General features: G+C 38.4%; 1 protein-coding gene and 2 pseudogenes across 1 annotated transcript in view; all 3 read right to left on the bottom strand.

Moving 5' to 3' along the window:
* LOC122323377 (hippocalcin-like protein 1) overlaps positions 1-10,547 on the bottom strand; it is a 313,600-nt gene that overhangs the window by 180,727 nt on the left and 122,326 nt on the right. The gene's annotated exons all lie outside the window — the stretch shown is intronic.
* On the bottom strand, positions 1,630-4,978 carry LOC122323380 (annotated as a pseudogene).
* LOC122323860 lies at positions 6,996-10,057 on the bottom strand (annotated as a pseudogene).

Raw genomic sequence — 10,547 nt, forward strand, 5'->3', positions numbered from 1 at the left:
TGCCTGAATTTTAAATATGAATGACAATTTATCCACACGCTTTCAAATGTCTTAGGTGCAATGTGAAAAAAAACTTTGACATTGTCAAATAGCATATTAACCTAGAACAGAATGTAAAAGAAATAGCACTCTGCTGGGTGTACACTGGAAAAACACTTTCTTGCTTGCATTTTTGTCTCAAAATATCTCAAAGTGCCAGTTCTTAAATAGAAAGATTTTCCTGAATTAAGTAGAAAGTGTACCTTGTTCCAGTCTTTGCTTGAAAGCCAGGCAAAATAATCTGCCAGTGGGTTAAAGCAAAATAATCCATGTTTTCTCTGTTAGAAAATAAGATTATTTGCTTTTCAGTGGGAAGATTGATTTTTGTATGCTAAGCAAAACTCCTTAATTACTCACAATTACTTTCTGCATTGCAAACATTTTAATATAAAACCTTCATCTTCTCTGTTGACTGATACATTTTATCATATATAGGCCCCTCTATGTATATACACACACACACACACCTGTATGTATATATAGAGAGAGAGAGAGAGAGAGAGAGCGAGAGAGAGGAATTGTTCATTTTAATAGACCTTTTTTTAACCAGTATTACTTTTTATGTATCCATCAAAAGAACTAAGCTAAATGATTGAAGAGTATTTGCAAGCGTCTCTGTTTCACAGAAAACCCGACTGAGGCCAGGCTGAATCTTTACAGAGAGGAAGCGCATAGTAGTAAGGTAATATGATGACAGACAGACCTAAAATGCTCATCTTCCTCACGAGGATAAATGCTCTTGTCTGATTTCCCTTCTACTTCATCTCTTTCAGCCTCTGGTAGAAGATAGTTAGAGTGTGCATCAGTTAGCACAGTTACTACAGAATCAAAGCTCAAGCACCTATTTTCAATCAAATCGATATTTGCATTACCGTGGTTTAAAAATACAGTGGAGCATTAGCTTATTTATTATATAGATATTTAGCTTGTTCGTTTGCCAAAGGTATAGACCAACTGGTCTTCAGAGACTCCGTGCCTGTCTTTATACATACAATTATAAACATCCCCACTTAATGAATTATAAGTTACTGGCTTTAGCTAGACATTTCACCTTCAATATTTAATATGGGTGCCTATCTCTCGGTGGCTTAACCCCTCTATAAAAAAATGCAAAAAGCCAAAGAAACTGTAAAAAATTGTGGGATACTATTTATGTAATGATGTAATAATGTAATAACCAACTGAGCATAAAATGTTACGATGCACTTTTAATATGACAATGGACATCAAATTTGAAAAACAGGCTTTGGGTTGTTTGTTTTTTTTTATTGTGTATGTGTAATGTTTTCCTGCAACAAACACGACAGATTGAGACTCAACACACGGAAGTAAATGTTTTTGTAGTGTGATTCGATTTAATGTTATAATGACAAGATTTAAAAATAAAGTTGATTTTAAACTGGGTTTTGAATTGAAACAAGGAAACTCTAACCAGCGTGTTCATATTAGCATTAGAAAAATGGGGAAATGAGACACGGAGATTTCCCACTCCTATCAATGAGTTTAATGGGAGGGGGAAACAAGTCTGATTGATTTAGTAAATGTCTCCAGTATAACTGTATTTACAATTTGTGATGCATGCTGAGTTCCCATATAGTCAGGAAGAATCTGTGATGGGCCCCAACACAGCGATGGCTTCAATCTCAACAAGGCTCCCCTGTAAAGAGATAGCGAAGTTAAAACCAGGTCTAAGCGCAATACAGGTTTATGGGATTTCCCTTCACTTTTACTGCTGTTCAAGCGTCTCGTCAGTAAGACTAAGCTTTGAAATAAGTCTCTTATATTCACCAAGGCTGCATTTATTTAATTGAAAACATTAACAATGAGAAAGGCTTTACATTTTAAAATAATGTTATTATTTTTTAAAATGTAAATATGGAAATTTTATGCATAATTACCCCAGTCTTCAGCGTCGCGTGATACGTTCAAAATCATTCTAACCTAAACAGTAGCGTATAGTTACCTTAACGAACACTACTAACTAGTGTGTTTAACTCACTCTGGGCAGGGCGGCTACTTGATGAGCAGCTCTAGCCGGGAAATTGCTCTTGAAACTTAAAAAGAAAGAAACAGAGGTTAAAAAAGAAAAACACCACCACAAACCAAAATATATAAGCTACATACAATATATTTTTCATCTGGCACAGTTGACTGCTGTGGGTCTCGCGATAATGAATACCCTTATACACGGGTTTATACGCGTCAATAATTGAACCATCATTTTTAAAGCCAGCAAGAGAATTGAGTTGAGAGCAGGTTTGCATGTCACATCATGGAAAGTTCTGGTGGTAAGAGGCAGTGATGATGGGTTGTCCTCGTAAAAAGGAGGCTTTCGTTTCACAGAACTGCACTGTATCCCTTTACACGCCAGACAGGATAGGGTTACCCATCAGCTTTGTGTTAAAGAGGAAATACCCAGGGATGCACAGAGGAATCATTGTGGAACATTTGAATAATCAATAACTTGCGTGAAGCGTAAGCGAGAGGTAAAGTCATTTTAGGGAAGGCGTAAACAGGCAAAACAAATGTCAGGATTATTTTTTAATTACACAACGAAGGACACCAATGTCATTCCCAATTATGAGGTTTTCCACATTAGCAGGCTACTGGAAACTGTAAGGCAAATCTGCGGTTGTGTGTGTGTGTGTGTGTGTGTTACACTCTGTGATGAGTTATTCCAGCGTGACTCTTTTATTCATACTTACACTGCTTGTAAACATCATTCACATTATTGAAGTCACTGATGTCTGCCAGCAACACTGTGGTTTTGACAACTGCAAAAAATAAAATAACAATAATAATAAAAATACAGTACATAAAAATGCCTGAAAATATGCAAGAAAGAACTGATATGTTAAAGGAATCCTCAAAATGGAAATTTGCTGAAAATTTACTCTCATGCCATCTGTTTGTTTCTTCATGGAAAAAAAAAGAAATGTAGCACTACACAATCTGCTCAGTAATGGATGGGTGCCGTCAGAATGAGAGTCCAAACAGCTGATAAAAACATCAGAATAATCCATAAAAAGTGAAATCCTGCATGTTTGTAAAGAAAGAAATCCATTATTCTGATATTTTTTTACTTGAACCTTTGCTTTGGATTCCCTTATGTAATATATCCTAGATATGGCCTGAGTACATTTTCATCAAACTTACATTTTTGGAGTGAACTGTTCCTTTAAACCGGTGATACTTTATGATTTACCGTTTTCATATCACATCCAGCAGCTTTCAGAATCTCCCCCCATGTTAATGAGCGCCTCTGAAGGAAAAACACTGAAACTGCATTTACACAATATTGATTTGTCTAGTAAAAATACTGCTTTGAGTAATAAAGCTGTGCATTAAAGTCAATGTAAATCCAAACAGACCATATTTACTCAAAATATTAATTAATTAAAATATAATCCTAATGCATAATTGTGAACAAATCGTTTATTCATCAAAATGTCAGCATTTAAGGAGCCACTCTCTGCGTTTTGTCACCTGCTTGGCTGAGCCTGCACTCCTCCTGCCACCAACTGTCCGCCAAACGTCAAGCCGATCTGTCCTGAGATGTACATTATGCGGTCCACCACAACAGCCTGGCTGAATGTAGCAGAAATATCCTTTAACATGTGAATTAATAGTGAACTCTGATTATGTTTTATGCATACAACGCATTGCGGGAAGTGCTATATTCCTCGGTCTTCTGCAGTTATAGTTTCTTGATTTATTTAAGGATCGTTCAGAAGTGCAAGTTCAGCTTGAGATCATAGTCAAGAAAATAACAAGTCAAGGATTAATATGTGTCTAATACAAGACAGGTTCAGTTAGTTACATAATGCAAAAATTCTAATTAAAAATGAAGCACAAGGTTTGCACAAATGCAAGTACAGGCGACAGGTTAACTCATACATTAAATCTCATCAACATTAATAATGTTGGCTTAAATCGTGTAATCAGCTGGGCATAAAGCGAGATGTATATAATATAGCATATATGCAAAATGCTTTTATGAAACCATTTTAACATAACTATACTGATAAAGCAGAAGAAACCCCATTGACCTTTGGTTAAGTCAATGAACTTGACACCTCCTCAACACTCTATTGGCTAAAACACAAACACCCCAATGTAACCACTTTCAATTGCATTTTATGCAAAATGAATAAATTAATACGGATAAATTAAATAAATAAATAGCTCTTACATCTGTAAATGGTATGTGTTTTTTTGAAAACTTTTATAGATTTTTTTAAAGAGGTTGAAGCCCACAGTTAAAATGATAACACTTATTATGTGCTACAACTTTTTGTCATAATGCATGCATAAAATACTATTTTAATGCATGCATAATACACTGTTTTACGATTTTAAACGGTTTTGAATCTTTTCTGTGACATTAAAGCGATTAAATAAAACCCCTACCTGTATACGCCTTGTATAATAGGGGCTTTAGGTGTGTATGGGATTTTCTCTGAATAGAAGCCATCTCGTCCAAACAGTTCATGAAAAGTAAGTCGCACTGAAACTCCAGCACAAAGTTGGCGAGCGCGCTTTCTGAAGACACGCCCCGAGCAAAGATTGCGTTGCAGCCTATGTCTGGACTTTCTCTGCTCAGCGCTGGCTGTTAAATGCACGGCTAGCGGTGCTTCACGTGAAAGTGGACTTGTCCATATGCTCGCGCGTGTCACGTGCGCGTGTGCTGAAAGAACGTAAACACGCCGCTTTGTGACCGGACAGACTCTCACCTGTAGGGCCCGATGGCGCCCGGAGCAGCTGCGGTGTGGATAATCTTCCTAATAATCGCGGCCATCTCTGGACACTGAGATCAACGGCAACCGGTAAGCAGAGCTGTCGGTAAACGTCCAGTCGGGTTAATGAATGAACGTGAAGCAGGTTTGTAGGGATTCACTTCCAGCAGGCGTCGGCGGTCCCTACCGTAACGACCCACATATACGGACATGACACGTGGATTTACGATCGTTCAATAGCATGCTGCATAGTATAGAGTTATATTTGGGAAAAAACAAGGAAATAAGCAACATGCACGGTTAAACAAGCTGACACAGGTCTTTATGCATAAATGTAATGTCTGTCACATCACAGACTAAATCAGAGCTCCGTGTAATACAGTGATTACAGTAATTGCAGAACCCATTCAAGAGCTTCAGCATCTCCATATTTACACATTTTAGATGTATTTTAAATACATTAGCTTGTTTATTATTTTTTTATTTAAATAAATACGAACTGACTGCATGTTTTATGTATAATCATTTTATATTTTGAACTTAATTTTAAAGACATTTTTACATCATGTTAGTTTTAAATTCCTTTATGATTTCCTTTTATGTAAAGCACTTTGAATTATTATAAATAAACTTGTCTTGCCTAAATGGCAAGTAACCTTTATATAAACGTAAAATTTGTTCTTAAAACATTTCTGTTTGAAAAACAATCAAATACACTAATAGTAGTGTTAGTATATAGTAGTAGTTAAATAAGTCCACATAAGCTTTAAGGAGACAAGTAACAGACCTTTATTCAAAAATATGCAGAGTGCAAAAAATAACATACATTATGAATAATGCACAATAAATTAGAGTGTTCAGTAAAAATGTGCCTATGTAAATGTCAGAGTATGAAATAAACTGATACAACTCACAACTGCAGGAAATGTAAGGCATTGGTAACATACCTAACTATTTTATGAATAAGCTTTAAAAAAAAAAAAAAAAAAAAAAAGAAAAATCATTAGCAGACTATACTTCAAACCAACTCAGATTCATAGACATCATCGGTCCACAATCAGGGCATAAACATTGCGTGAATCATTTTAATGTCTATTTAAAACAACTCATCCTTCTCTGGAAAGATTCAGCAAACTGGTTTAGGTCATTCACATTACTGGCATTGTTACATTACTACATCCTTGAGCTGCTGTATTGCTTTTGGTAGTTATGAAGAGACTACGATAGGCCTAGTAATGGCCGGTACCATTACCGCAATGAGAAAAACAAAATCACTGCATTGAAATGACTCAATCTTTGAAAAGACCAGAAGAAAGAGAGACAGTCCAAAGCCGAGCAACCCCTGAGATAAGCGAGAACTTTAAAATGGGGCACAGGAAAAGTAGTTCTCACTTCCTCACACAAATACTCGCCACAAGCTATCAAAGAGCCAGAGGCAGTGAAGAGACCGTGGAAAGACGTCAGACACAGAAACATTCAGAAACCAAGAAAGTGACATTCAGCATAAATAAGCCATGCATATTTACAAAGCTGTGGACAGATGTTTCAGACCTCACTTTGTGCCGACAATGAATTTTGATGGGATGGGAAGCACGGCTGCAGGAATGGTCCCGTTTATCTCTAAATTAATACCAGCAAAGATGACAGTGGCATCTCTCCACTTTAACATGGTCCCATATTAGCAGAATACTAGCCTATAGCTGGGCGTGCGAACTTCAAAAAGAGGGTCATCAAGCGCTCTAAGGCATTCTCTACTTTTGATTGTCTTTGGTTTAGTAATCCATTCACACTAAAAATGACTTTGCAGCAGTCCAACCAGCATTTTTTTTTAAGAACTCAGCCACAAAACTTCACATCTTCACAGTAATTTTTAGCCTGCGGATTCATTACAGTATTAGGAAAGTATTAACCACAGGTGTAGAGATGGCTTGAGTTTTAAAGTTAAAGAGGAAAAGCCTAAACTTAGCGTAACAAGAGAGGGCAAGAGCGATTAAGATTGTGAATAATTTGTTCGGTTTAAGCGAACTCCTAATATTGTGACCTCTGTAATCTAAACAACAAAATAAATCGTGATTTTAGGTTTTATCGTCCACGGGACCTTCTTGAATGTAAAAACAGCAGGAGTCTAGAGAATAAGATGCATCAGTTCAAAGATTGAAGACAGGAGGGGACATAAGATCTGGCCAGCCAGCTTTGAGCCTTCAGCATCTGTGGCGTCGGTTAGAGAGTTCTGCTGCGGCGTTTCTTTGCATCCATGGCGTCAAGGATGGGTTGCCTCTTAGCCGTGTCAGCGCTGCCGTGAAGTTCTTCAATCTCTCGCTCCATCATAGGGTCCAGAGCAGAAAGGCGCATTTGCAGCTCCTCAAAGTCTAGGTTCTTCAGCTTCACAGAGACGAGAAACAGTGATTCATCTTTATACATAGACAACGAAATCAAGAAAACATCATCGAAGCGCTTACAAAATCGAAATCTCCATCTTGCGGCACTTTCCAATTATCGGGGAAAGCGGTCTTGGAAATCAAACACGGGTCCTGCTGGTTGTGATTGTAACCCTCTTGTGCTTTATTGGAGTCTTGCTTGTCGAAGTAGTCCATGAAGGACGGACGCTGAATTTGCTGAGACGTGGGATTTCCTGTTTAAAGAGGAAAAAGGACATTCCGGATGATTACGAGTTTCTCAAAGCAGCACAAAAGCACAAGAAAAAGACGTGAATACTCACTCCTCATCGAGCCGAGGTCCACCTCGTCATCGTCGTCGTCGTCGCTGTTGATGACCATAGTGCCCAGGTCGGACTCCAGCATGGTGCTGCCGTGTTCGATCATGGTCTGAGCGCCGTCGCTCATGGTGCCTGTGGCTCGCATGGTTCCAGCGCTCTCTGAGCCAGACTTCACCATGGTGTGGGAATCCACTTCCACTTCCTCATCCTGCACAACGCAGACACACACGACATCAGCTAAAACCCAAGCGCCGATGTAAGCGGACGCGTCGGCGTCGTGGCATCTCACAGAGTTCGTCATCCTCCTCCAGCTCTCTCTGCTGCTCCTGCTGCATCTTGGCCTTCATCTCCATGGCCTCTGTGATCAGGTCCGCAGGATGGTCACCGGCTTAGCATTGGTTATAAGCGGATGCTGCGAACAGACAATGAAAAAGCATACCACATGTTTACGATCATGACATGGATGGAAAGCGGGAAAAAATACACGTCTAAAATAAAACAGGAATGAATAAGCTGCCGTGTGAATCATAAACAGGAAGTAGCAGTATTTTTGGCTCTTCTTTTACCTGGAGCAGTTGAGTGGCCGTCGCTCTCTGCTCCGGGTTCTTCACAAGACATTTCTTCACAAAATCTGTGAACTCATCACTCCACAGCTCTGGTTTTGCGGAAAGTGGGTGGAGGGTTTGTGGGGGATCATAAAAATAGCCTGACGACAAACAAAAAAAAAGACAAAGGAGATGCCATTACCAACCAATTTCTTGTCAAAATTTTGCATCAAGGACTCCTCAGCATGCTACACTCACTCTCATCGGATGAATGTCTGCGTAAGGAGGCTTCCTTCTGCCATTTCTATGGGCGTGATGCCGAGAGACCAGATATCTGCCCACGCAGTTGTAGCGATCTCCTGGATTACTTCAGGGCCATCCAGAAGGGTGTTCCTATAACGGTGTTCCTCTTCGCCATTGTGTCCTTTTGTGGTTATTATACATAAACGTCATTAATTCATGAAACACGACCAGTTTGGATACACTTGATAAAAATCTTAAGATGATCATGGATGAGAAAAATAACATTGCATTTGAATACTTAAATACTTTTTGAAGAAGCTAAAAATTAGATTTGTTTAAAAGAACACGTGCACACTATAAATACCATTTTTTTATTCAACAAAAACAATGAAAACTAAAACAGAGAACATGCCAAAAATCACTTGCTTTATATTTGTAATGACTTTATTACTATTTTATTAAATATTCAACATTTTTACAAAAATGTTGAGTAACGTTCAAGCCTCTGACCAGCAGTTTACATAAGTTCTACATTGAAACAAGGCGGTTTGGTACTCACAGTAAGTTGTCCAGCCACCCGAAATCGGCAAGTTTAGCATGGCCCTCTGTGTTGAGAGAATATTCCCTGCTTTGATGTCTCTGTGGATTTTCCTCATGAAATGGAGATACTCCAGACCTTTCAAGGTGGATTTGAGAACTGTGGCGATCTCATCTTCAGTGAGCTTATCAAGAAAAAAAAAAAACATTGTTATTAATCATGCAATGAAGTTCTGTAGTGTATGTACAGTTAATGTATTTTATTTACCGTTTTGTTGCGGAGTCTGATGATATCAGACACCGATCCGGCTCCACAGTACTCCATCACGATCCACAGATCTGTGTTCTTGAAATAGCTGCCATAGTACTTCACCACATAAGGACTGTTAGAATAAAAGAAAACGGAGATGTTTCATATAAAGTCAATAGTTCGCGTTTAACGTTACTTTTTTATTAATTAATAGTCCATTTTACCTGTCACATTGCTGCATTATGGAGATCTCTTTGATGATCTCCTGCAGAGTCTGACTCGACAGGAACCTGTTTAATAGCCACAACCTGGCCCGACTCCTTGTGAATGGCTTTAAAAACACTGCCATATGATCTGAAACAAAAAACATTCATTATACGACGTTTTTAAGCCAAACGTATGCTTGCAGCATCGTTTAAGAAGTATAACGTTAACACGCACCCTTCGCCAAAGCTTTTCAAGGACATCAAACACTTCCTCTGGCTGCTTGGTAAGACTGTCTTCACTGAGCTTCTTCAGCTTACTGTCATGAATCAACACAATCGCAGTTTACGCATGAAACGTCGTTGGCCCAAACAGCAGAAGTTAAAAACGTAAACTAAACTTATATATACACAAATGAACATAAAAACAACCGGTCTTGTAGCTTTGGTTAATTGCGAACATTAAGATAGTAACCCATTAATTGAATGTAGCTCGTTAACGGATCTGCAGTTTCAGTTTGCTTAGTAAGATGAGGCCTGTAAATGTTACGTTAGCTTGACTGATAGCTGGTTAGCCAAGGTCGTCTTTTCACTTACTTTTTGGGCACCAGATGCTCCATTCTTGTTATTTTAATAAACAGGTAATTTCCGAATGACTTCCAACTGTTTGTTTGCTCAAAACTTAAGAAATAAAGCAATAGCGCATGTTTTGTTTGGACTTTCAGGAAGCACTATCTGTCTTTCCGTGCCGCCGCTAACAACGAAGTGAAGCGATCTGACGTGTGGGATTTTCCGTGACAAATTACGCTTCAAAATAAAAGTCCCGTGCGCTAAACCTGCGTATAAAACGTACACGCTTTCCACAATATCTGCCCTAAATACTAACAGTATTGAAATCACACAGAATTTAGGATGGATAGTGTGCACACTGGGACTCAGGCTAACATACTGTAACTATCCGCTGTTTGTGAAACACAAAACAACAACCTAACAAATAAAACATACTAAAATCTGTCTATACAATAATACATCACTTAAGCGAGACATCTAGATATTATTTGCAGAGTGTGAGCGTGTCTCCTTTACAGTGTTGCAGCAGAAAATAAACTACATCTAATAATAAACTACAAAGGCTACATCTTAACGCCATTGAAAAGACAGATTGAGGAGCTCAGTGGATTTTGTTTAGTTTCATATTTTGGGGCAGCTATTTAATATTGCACATTGATCAAACACGAGTCTCAAACGTGTACCGTAATGTGATTAAAACATGAAGTG

The sequence above is a fragment of the Puntigrus tetrazona genome, chromosome 19 (assembly GCF_018831695.1).
Source record: "Puntigrus tetrazona isolate hp1 chromosome 19, ASM1883169v1, whole genome shotgun sequence".
Taxonomy (NCBI): domain Eukaryota; kingdom Metazoa; phylum Chordata; class Actinopteri; order Cypriniformes; family Cyprinidae; genus Puntigrus; species Puntigrus tetrazona.